General features: G+C 40.1%; 1 non-coding gene across 1 annotated transcript; it reads left to right on the top strand.

Moving 5' to 3' along the window:
* The first annotated feature begins 7,256 nt into the window (after positions 1 to 7,256).
* Positions 7,257 to 7,360, top strand: LOC148573280 (small nucleolar RNA R71). Its single transcript, XR_015906503.1, has one exon. It is a non-coding gene; the product is annotated as a small nucleolar RNA R71 (small nucleolar RNA).
* The last annotated feature ends 3,498 nt before the right edge of the window (positions 7,361 to 10,858 follow it).

Raw genomic sequence — 10,858 nt, 5'->3', positions numbered from 1 at the left:
ATCTTGGTACGCACAATTGTAATCTTAAATCTTTGTCACAACTCCGCATAACTAACCAGCAAGTGCACTGGGTCGTCCAAGTAATGAAACTTATGTGAGTAAGGGTCGATCCCACGGAGATTGTCGGCTTGAAGTAAGCTATGGTCATCTTGCAAATCTCAGTCAAGCGGATTCAAATGGTTATGGAGAATTGATAATTAAAAGATGAACAAAATATAAAATAGGATAGAGATACTTATGTAACTCATTGGTGAGAATTTCAGATAAGCGTATGAAGATGCTTTGTTCCTTCTGAACCTCTGCTTTCCTATTGCCTTCTTCCAATCATTCATACTCCTTTCCATGGCAAGCTTATGTTGGGTTTCACCGTTGTCAATGGCTACCTCCCATCCTCTCAGTGAAAATGGTCGAACTGCACTGTCACCGCACGGCTAATCAACTGTTGGTTCTCGATCATGTTGGAATAGGATCCATTGATCCTTTTACGTCTGTCACTACGCCCAACAATCGCGAGTTTGAAGCTCGTCACAGTCATCCCTTCCCAGATCCTACTCGGAAAAGCTCCAGTTTAGGCTTAAACTGGAACTTAAACTCCACATGTGATATTCAAGCTTCCTTTATTGTTTTTGTTGCTTCCTTGCTTAGCCTCTTCTTCCCTGAAATCATCCAAACAATTGCATCAAAGTCTTGCAAAATTTCATGAGAATTCTTCCATTCATAGCATTCAAGTAATATAACTAAAACTCATGGAATTTGCATTAAAATCATACTGTTTGGATGGTTCATTGCTTTGTTATTCATTTAACCATTTTTGGTTACTTTAAGCTCAAGAAAATGCATAAAACAACTAAAACTAACAGAAAAATGCTAGTGAAACTAGCCTACGATGCCTTGGCATCACAACACCAAACTTAATACTTGCTTGTCCCTAAGCAAGTCCTGAGTTATTTGAGAAGAGAGTATGAAACAGAAAGCAATTATATTGGCTATATTAGCAAGCATTTGAAGTTCATCAGAAGGGTTTTATGCAGAAAGTTGCAGCATCACTTTTTCATTCTTATCAGGTAAGATTATCACTTTTCATTGCATCCATCAAACACTGCTATGGCCTCTTGTTATTCTTATGTCCTTGGCACTTTTCTCTTCTTTGTTTTTCTTTTCTTTTTCTTAGAGCTCCCTTGCTCCTTGTTTGCTTGGTGTCATGTGTTGCACAAGCCTTTGGCATTTTCTTTTTCTTATCAGTGCACTACACATATCCACTCCAGGCATTTAGTTCACATTTCTTCTTGAGACATTGGTGCCCAGCACCTCTTTGTGTGACTAAATGTTTTGTATTTAGGTTGCTCTTGATAATGGACTTTTGGTTGATAATCCCGGGTTAGTTAACCCAAGTTACCAAGTGTTGAAACACTCCTCAGAACCTATTCATCCAAGCATATCCTTAATACATAAACACCACAGGCATTTGTCTCAGAAGTTCAAACCATTGGTGCCTAGCTTATTTTTTTTTTTCAATTTTCTTGCTTTTTGGTTGCCCTTTTTCAGTGGCTTTTTCTTCTACTTTTTCTTTCTTTTTCATGGCCAAAGACATTTATTCATCAAGATCCATAGACAGTTTTCAATTTCTACACAAAAAATGATAATTCTACACTCTAATTCCAGTGATCTGACTAAACAATCAAGCATGCATACCACCACTTAATTCTACTTGAATTGTCACTAATTGAGCCAAGTTACTTTTGTTCAAACTTTTCTTTTATTTCTAGAAACAGAACAAGCCTGGCAAGCACTTGTTTAAGAGGGTGAAGTTATATCCAAACATCTAGGTATTCACTTTATTCAAAGCAATAAACAGACACATATACTAACAACTTCCCATTCCAGAAAGATTCAACATTTACAGTCTAAACCAGAACAAGCATGCTTTTGTTTGCCCTTTTTAAAGAATTATCAAGGAATAATACCACCTTGTGAAATTCCTTGATTTCTCTTTGTTGCCAGGAAACAATTTGATTTCTCCTTCTTCTCCTAATTGTTGCTTCATGCTTTAAGATCCTTGTTTCCTTTCCTGCAAAGAGTGATGAAGTTGCTTGCTTCTCAAGCACTTGAGTGGTTAGCTCAACTATGTGTGGGTAAGTATCCGAGTTTTGGTGTGCGAACACCAAACTTAGACTCCCACTTACTTCTCTATTCTTTGAGTCCTTGAGTTCTCTTTGGAATGAAGTTGCTGCTAAGGGTTCTAAGCATTTCTGTGACTGCTTAGAATGGTTGTTCCTTTCATATAATTCAAAGGTTGTTGTGTTCAGTTGATCTTTATGGTGGAACACCAAACTTAGAGTCACACATTCCCCTTTGAATTATTGATCTACGAATTCATTGTTTGGTTTGAAACACCAAACTTATTTCTTTGCAATGCACAGAAACTACTTCACCCTTTTTATTGAAACAAATAAAAGAAACAGCAAAAGGGTATTACCTCAGGTTGGGTTGCCTCCCAACAAGCGCTTCTTTAACGTCATTAGCTTGACGGTCAGCTTCCTCAGTTGAGGTGATATTTAACCTTGTCCTTCTCCTCCACATCTCCCAAGTAATGTTTGAGTCTTTGACCATTCACAATGAAGGTTCGTTGTGACTTTTCTTCCATGATTTCTACTTGTCCATATTTGGAGACCTTGGTGACAAGGAATGGTCCAGACCACCTTGATTTTAGCTTCCCTGGAAATAGCTTCAGCCTAGAATTGTAGAGCAATACTTTTTGTCCTTCTTCAAATTTCCTTGGGGCTATGTTGCTGTCATGCTTCTTCTTTGCTCTTTCTTTGTAAATTTTGGCATTCTCATAAGCTTCAGCTCTAAATTCTTCCAACTCTTGAATTTGCAACATCCTTCTTTCTCCAGCAGCTTTGCTGTCCAAGTTCAAAAGTTTCAAGGCCCAGTATGCCTTGTGCTCCAACTCCAGTGGCAAATGGCAAGCTTTTCCGTATACTAGTTGGTAAGGAGACATTCCAATTGGTGTTTTGAAAGCTGTCCTATATGCCCAAAGAGCATCATCTAGCTTAATCGACCAGTCCTTCCTTGAAGTTCCCACAGTCTTTTCCAGGATCCTTTTGAGTTCTCTGTTAGATATTTCGGCTTGCCCACTTGTTTGTGGATGGTATGGTGTGGCTACCTTGTGTTTGACTCCATATTTTAGAAGCAATGCCTCTAATGGTTTGTTGCAGAAGTGGCTTCCTCCATCACTGATGATTGCTCTTGGAACTCCAAAACGGCAAAAAATGTGTTTTCTGAGGAAGTTCATGACTACCTTATTATCATTGGTTGGAGTTGCTATTGCTTCAACCCATTTGGAGACATAGTCTACTGCCACAAGAATGTAATTATTTGAGTATGAGGAGGGAAAAGGTCCCATGAAATCTATCCCCCATACATCAAACAATTCAAGTTCCAGAATAAATTGTTGTGGCATTTCATTTCTTCTTGGCAGGTTCCCCGCTTTCTGGCATTCATGGCAGTGCTTCACTAGTTCCTTTGCATCTTTGAAGATAGTGGGCCAATAAAAACCACACTGCAACACCTTAGCTGCTGTTCTTTCTCCTGCAAAATGTCCTCCATAAGTGGAGCTATGGCAGTCCCATAAGACTTCCCTTCCTTCTTCCTCTGATATGCATCTTCTGAGTATGCCATCGGAACATTTTTTGAACAAGTATGGTTCGTCCCAGATGAAGTATTTGGCATCATTTACCAATTTCTTCCTTTGATGCTTGTTAAATTCCAACGGCCAACTCCCAGTGGCCTTGAAGTTTGCTATGTCTGCAAACCAGGGTGCTTTGTGAATTACCATGAGTTGTTCATCAGGGAAGCACTCATTTATATGTGTGCTTTGTGCTCTTCCTTCTTCACATGGTATCCTTGATAAATGGTCTGCCACCTTGTTCTCTACACCCTTCTTGTCTTTGATTTCAATGTCAAATTCCTGTAATAAAAGAACCCATCTAATAAGTCTTGGCTTGGATTCTTGTTTAGCAAGTAAGTATTTTAAAGCTGAATGATCAGTGAAGACAATGACTTTAGATCCAATGAGATAGGATCTAAATTTGTCAAATGCAAAGACTATTGCTAAGAGTTCTTTTTCAGTGGTTGTGTAATTCCTTTGGTTAGCATTCAAGACTTTACTGGCATAGTAAATCACATGTACCAAATTATCTTTCCTTTGTCCTAACACTGCCCTAATAGCAAGGTCTGATGCATCACACATCAGTTCAAAAGGTAAGTTCCAATCAGGTGGGGCAATGATAGGTGCAGAGGAAAGTTTTTGCTTCAAAAGTTCATAGGCTAGCATGCAATTTTTATCAAATACAAAGGGTGTATCAGAGACAAGCAAGTTACTCAAAGGTTTGGCTATTTTAGAAAAGTCTCTAATAAACCTTCTGTAAAACCCAGCGTGTCCCAAAAAACTCCTAACTGCCTTGACATTACTTGGTGGAGGTAGTTTTTCAATGATTTCCACCTTAGCTCTGTCCACCTCCATGCCTCTATTAGAGATTTTGTGGCCAAGGACTATTCCTTCTGTGACCATGAAATGACACTTCTCCCAGTTTAATACTAGGTTAGTCTCTTGGCACCTCTTAAGCACCAAGGCAAGGTGGTGTAGGCAGCTGGGAAAAGAATCTCCAAACACAGAAAAATCGTCCATGAAGACCTCAATAAATTTTTCAATCATGTCCGAAAAGATGGACAGCATGCATCTTTGGAAAGTGGCAGGTGCATTGCACAATCCAAAGGGCATGCGTCTATAAGCAAAAACTCCATATGGACAAACAAATGATGTTTTCTCTCGATCACTAGGATCAACTACTATTTGGTTGTAGCCTGAATATCCATCCAAGAAGCAATAGTAAGCATGTCCGGCAAGCCTTTCAAGCATCTGATCCATGAATGGGAGTGGGAAATGATCCTTTCTGGTGGCTTCATTGAGCTTCCTGTAGTCTATGCACATCCTCCACCCAGTTACGGTTCTTGTGGGTATGAGTTCGTTCTTCTCATTTGGCACCACAGTTATGCCACCTTTCTTGGGAACTACATGGATGGGACTAACCCATGGGCTATCAGAAATGGGGTAGATTACCCCTACCTGCCATAACTTCATGACTTCCTTTTGTACCACTTCTTTCATGACGGGATTCAATCTTCTCTGAGCTTGAATGGAGGGTCTAGCATCCTCTTCTAACAAGATTTTATGCATGCATATGGATGAACTTATCCCCTTCAAATCAGCTAGGGTCCATCCAATGGCATCTTGATGAGTTTGCAGCACCTTGATCAATTCTTCTTCCTGTTCTTGGCTCAGGGCAGAGCTAATGATAACAGGGTGACTCTCATCACTACCCAAGTATGCATACTTGAGATTAGGGGGCAATGCTTTGAGCTCAGGTTTTGGTGCTTCCTTCTCTTCTTTCACTCTCTCTGGCATGCTTAGCATGGTTGTTTCAGCAGCCTTGATGTCACTATCTTCAATATCCTTGGTGAACTCCTCCTCTGCCACTTCCTTTATTGTTTCCTCAAAAGTTTCTTGTACTGCAATGTCCACTACATCAACCCTCATGCATTCCCTTAGTGATTCTGATGGATAGCTCATTGCCTTGAATACGTTAAACACCAATTTCTCATCATGTAGTCTAAGAGTGAGTTCACCCTTTTGTACATCTATGATGGCTCCAGCAGTAGCTAGGAAGGGTCTTCCCAGAATTATTGAAGCTTTGGTTTCTTCCTCCATATCTAACACCACAAAATCAGCAGGAAATATAAAATCTCCCACTTTCACCAACAAATCCTCAACTATCCCATGAGGGAATTTAAAAGTTCGATCTGCCAATTGGAGGGCCATTCTTGTGGGTTTAGCTTCCTCAATCTTCATTCTTCTCATCATTGTTAGAGACATCAAATTGATACTGGCCCCTAAGTCACACAAGGCCTTCTCCACCATGACTTCTCCTATGATGCAGGGGATTTGGAAACTGCCTGGATCCTTCAATTTCTGAGGCAATTTGTGCTGGATGATGGCACTGCATTCTTCAGTTAATAACACAGTTTCCTCATTTCTCCAGCTTCTCTTCTTGGTCATTAATTCTTTTAAGAATTTTGCATAGAGTTGCATTTGCTCTATTGCCTCAGCAAACGGAATGTTGATTTGGAGCTTCTTGAAAATCTCCAAGAACCTGGAGAATTGACCATCCTTTTCACTTTTCATCAAACGTTGAGGATATGGTGCTTTAGGTGTATAAGGCTTCAGGACCTCTTTTTCTTTTTCTTTTGTTGCGGACTGTGTAAAAGATTGTCCTTGTTCCTTGTCTCTCACATGTTCCCTTGCTTCATCCTCTATGGTTTCCTTTGAGATCTCCTTTAGATTCTTTCCGCTTCTAAGGGTTATGGCCTTACATTCTTCCCTTGCAATAGCCTTGGCAGCATGAGAAACGCTTGTCCCAGGGTTTTGCTTAGACAAATACACAATTTGATTTTCGAGCTTCAGGATGGCAGCTCCTTGGTTTTGCAGGTTAGAATTTACTTCTTCCTTAAAAGCTTTCAATTCGGTTATGTCTTGACTCATGGTTGCAAGCATTCCTTCTATCCGGTTCAATTGATCTTGAAATTGTTGGTTCGGATTAGGTTGGGTAGGTTGATTATTTTGGCCATGATATGATGGTTGGGAGTAAGTGTTTTGTGTGGCTTGGTATGATCTTTGGTTGGAGTTTTGGTATGTGGAATTGTTATGTTGGTTGTGGTTGTAAGGTTTGTGGTTTTGTGGTTGGGTTTGTTGGTTTCCCCACCCAAAGTTTGGGTGGTTTCTCCAGCCTGGGTTGTAAGTGTTGGAATGTGGATCATATGATTGCCTTTGTTGGTTTCCCACATAGTTGGCCTCTTCCCAATCACCTCCTTCAATGCTTACTTCCTCTTGATCCTGTGTGTGTATTGCAGCCACTTGCTTTGTTTCTAATTGCCTGGTAAGCTCTGCTAGTTGCTTGGCAAACACCTTGTTTTGTGCTAGAATTGTATCAACATGGTTCAGCTCCATGACTCCCTTAGTGTTGTGCCTCTCTGATGCATAGTAGTACTCATTCTCAGCCACTGTCTCAATCACTTCAATGGCTTCTTCCACAGTCTTTTTCCTGTTCAATGAACCTCCTGATGAATGGTCTACAGCCTTCCTTGATTCATAAGAGAGTCCATCATAGAAAATATGCAATTGCACCCAATCATGGAACATGTCTGGTGGGCATTTCCTTGTCAAGTCCTTGAATCTCTCCCATGCCTCGTAGAGAGTTTCACCATCTTGTTGTCTAAAAGTTTGAACCTCAGATCGAAGCCTATTGACCTTTTGTGGGGGGTAGAAACGTGCCAGAAACTTGCTTTCCACCTCATCCCATGTTGTTAGACTCCCCCTTGGGAATGATTCCAGCCACTTAGCTGCTTTGTCCCTAAGTGAAAATGGGAACAAAAGCAGTTTATAGGCATCTTCCTGAACTCCATTGGACTTCACAGTGTCACAAATTCTCAGGAATTTTGTGAGATGTTGGTTTGGGTCTTCATTAGCACTTCCTCCAAAAGAACAATGATTCTCCACAAGTGATATTAGCTGTGGTTTGAGCTCAAAATTGTTGGCCTGAATTGGTGGTTTCTGGATGCTACTACCACAATTCCCAGAGGTTGGGTTTATGTATGAACTAAGAACCCTCCTCTCAGGAATGGCATGGTTTCCATCAGCTCTCTCATGGTTGTGAACTTCTCTATCCATGTTGAGATCTAAAGCTTCCTCAAAATTGTCCTCAGATTCTCCTTCAGATTCCTCTTCTCCCACTACTCTCTTCCCTCTTGCTTCCCTTCTCAGTCTATGAAGGGTCCTCTCTGGTTCGGTATATGGAGGAGTTGATGTCTCTCCTCTCCTACCTGTCATACAAGAACACAGCACAGGCACAAACAAGTGAAATACTCTTGGTTAATGGAAGAGTATGGTTAGAGCAATTGAGGAATTAATTCAAACAGTTAGTGAGTCAGTGAGTTAGTTGCTTGAATTTAAAGGCATAAAGAAAGAAAGCATGTAACTGAGTGCAGAAATTAAAATTCAACAAGTAACTTGAACAGAATTAACAAAGCAAGAGAAAATTGCTCAATCTAGTTAACTTCCAATTTGAGAATTGTCAATCGAAAACCAATCCCCGGCAACGGCGCCATAAACTTGATGCGCATAAACTAGTTATGCTACGATTTAGGAAATTGCACGATTGGCAAAATTCCTTCCGGCAAGTGCACCGGTTATCGTCAAGTAAAAACTCACAATAGAGTGAGGTCGAATCCCACAAGGATTGGTTGAGTGAGCAATTCGGATTAGAAGTGTGTTCTAGTTGAGCGGAATCAAGATTGAGATGAGAATTGCGGAATGTAAAATTGGCGGGAAAAGTAAATGACAAGAAATTGAAATGACGGAATCTTAAATTGCATGAATTAAAGAGCAGAAACTAAATTGCTGAAATTAAAAGGGAATGGGGTGATTGCATGAATTGAGTTGCAGAATGTAAAGAGAAATTGGAAATCAGAAATGGGGAATTCATTGGGTGTTAGGAGATATTGAGATCTCCGAATCAAAACATGTATATCTCTTCCTCAACCAATGCGTTCATTAAATTTTGCTTGGCAATCTTATATGATTGGATCCCAATCCCTTGGCTCACCAATTCTCTCTAAAAACAAACAAATTCCCAATCCCTTGGTTTAAATGTTCATAAGAAGAGATGATGCTCGATCACTGATTATACCACACAGTTTCATGAACCACAATTTGGTAGGATTACATGTCACAATATCCATCCAAACCCCAATCCAATTCACTGTGAGAAAGCTTCTCTAGCATGAATCCTCCATTCCTTTCCCAAGGTTCCGAAGGATTCCAAGTATGGGTAGTTTCTTTCCCAAGACAACTACTCAATGGAATTAGATCGAGAAGCTTTCTAACAAAATTCAAGAGAAAAGATTGAAGAAGAAGATAAACTATTATTGATTCATTGAATTACAATAGAGCTCCCTAACCCAATGAAAGGGGGTTTAGTGAGTCATAGCTCTGAATTCAATTACAAAGAAAAATGAAAACTAGCTAAAAGTGAAGGTAAAAGTCCTTTCTAACTTAAATTCTATCCTATTTATACACTTTCTATATTGAGCTTCTGTTGTATTTCTTGGGCTTTGAGGCCTCTCCATGCTTTCCTTTTGCCTTGGGTTTATGATCCATAATCTTGATGAGGCTGTTGATCCAAATTCTGTAACATTCATTGAGCCAACTTAGTGATAATCAAATAATGACACATGACTCAATAAATTGAGATTTCAAACTCATCAATCCTTCAGGCCCAATCCCATAAACCATGATATTCAATTGGGTTTCATACCAGAGTAAGTTTAAGTTATTGTTTGTGCTCAAAGACTAACTTAAACCGCAATATTATTGGCCCAGAAACCTTTTCCAAGAGTGGCGTTTAAGTTGCAGTTTAAGCTTAAACTGCAGCTTAAACGCCAGATACTTCCAGTGAGGCCTTTTGTAGAAGCACGTTTAAGCTTCAGTTTAAGGTTAAACTGAAGCTTAAACGTGGAAATGGAAGAAGGCAGCCCTGGAGAGTAATGTAGTCGAACACGTTTAAGCTCCAGTTTGAGGTCAAACTGAAGCTTAAACGTGGATATAGGAAGGGCAGCCCTGGAGGTCAAACACGTTTAACCTCCAGTTTAAGGTTAAACTGGAGGTTAAACGTGGGAATGGAAGGAGGCATCCTGGAGGTCGAACACGTTTAACCTCCAGTTTAAGGTTAAACTGGAGGTTAAACGTGGAAGCTTAGAAGGGTAGCCCTGGAGGTGTCGAACACGTTTAAGCTCCAGTTTGAGGTCAAACTGAAGCTTAAACGTGGAAATGGAGAGAGCAACCCTGGAGGAGAAAACTTGGTCGAACAAGCTCCAGTTTGAGGTCAAACTGGAGCTTAAACGTGGAAATGGCTCCCTGGTGCTTTCCCCATTCTGGCGTTTAACCTCCAGTTTGAGGTCAAACTGGAGGTTAAACGTGGAACTCCTTCCTGGGTGGCATTATCATTCTGGCGTTTAACCTCCAGTTTAAGGTTAAACTGGAGGTTAAACGTGGAAATGCTTCTTTGGTGAGTCTTTCATTCTGGCGTTTAACCTCCAGTTTAAGGTTAAACTGGAGGTTAAACTTCAATTCCAGCATTTCTTAGCCTTCCTGATTCTGGTGTTTAAACTCCAGTTTAGGCTTAAACTGGAACTTAAACTCCACATGTGATATTCAAGCTTCCTTTATTGTTTTTGTTGCTTCCTTGCTTAGCCTCTTCTTCCCTGAAATCATCCAAACAATTGCATCAAAGTCTTGCAAAATTTCATGAGAATTCTTCCATTCATAGCATTCAAGTAATATAACTAAAACTCATGGAATTTGCATTAAAATCATACTGTTTGGATGGTTCATTGCTTTGTTATTCATTTAACCATTTTTGGTTACTTTAAGCTCAAGAAAATGCATAAAACAACTAAAACTAACAGAAAAATGCTAGTGAAACTAGCCTACGATGCCTTGGCATCAAATACCACAGACAAGGTTTAGACTTTTCGGATCTCAAGAATACTGCCAATTGATTCTAGCCTATACCACGAAGACTCTGATCTCATGGAATGGAAGGCTCGGTTGTCAGGCGAGGCAAGCATGCGTCATGAACCAGGAGGCTAAGAGATATGCACTAAAGCTATTGCAAGTAGAACGGAAGTGGTTGTCAGGCACGCGTTCATAGGTGAGAATGATGATGAGTGTCACGGATCATCA

Source organism: Arachis ipaensis, chromosome B2 (assembly GCF_059453495.1).
Source record: "Arachis ipaensis isolate K30076 ecotype BB chromosome B2, ASM5945349v1, whole genome shotgun sequence".
Classification (NCBI taxonomy): Eukaryota; Viridiplantae; Streptophyta; class Magnoliopsida; order Fabales; family Fabaceae; genus Arachis; species Arachis ipaensis.
This window is presented reverse-complemented; position numbering and strand designations above follow the sequence as displayed.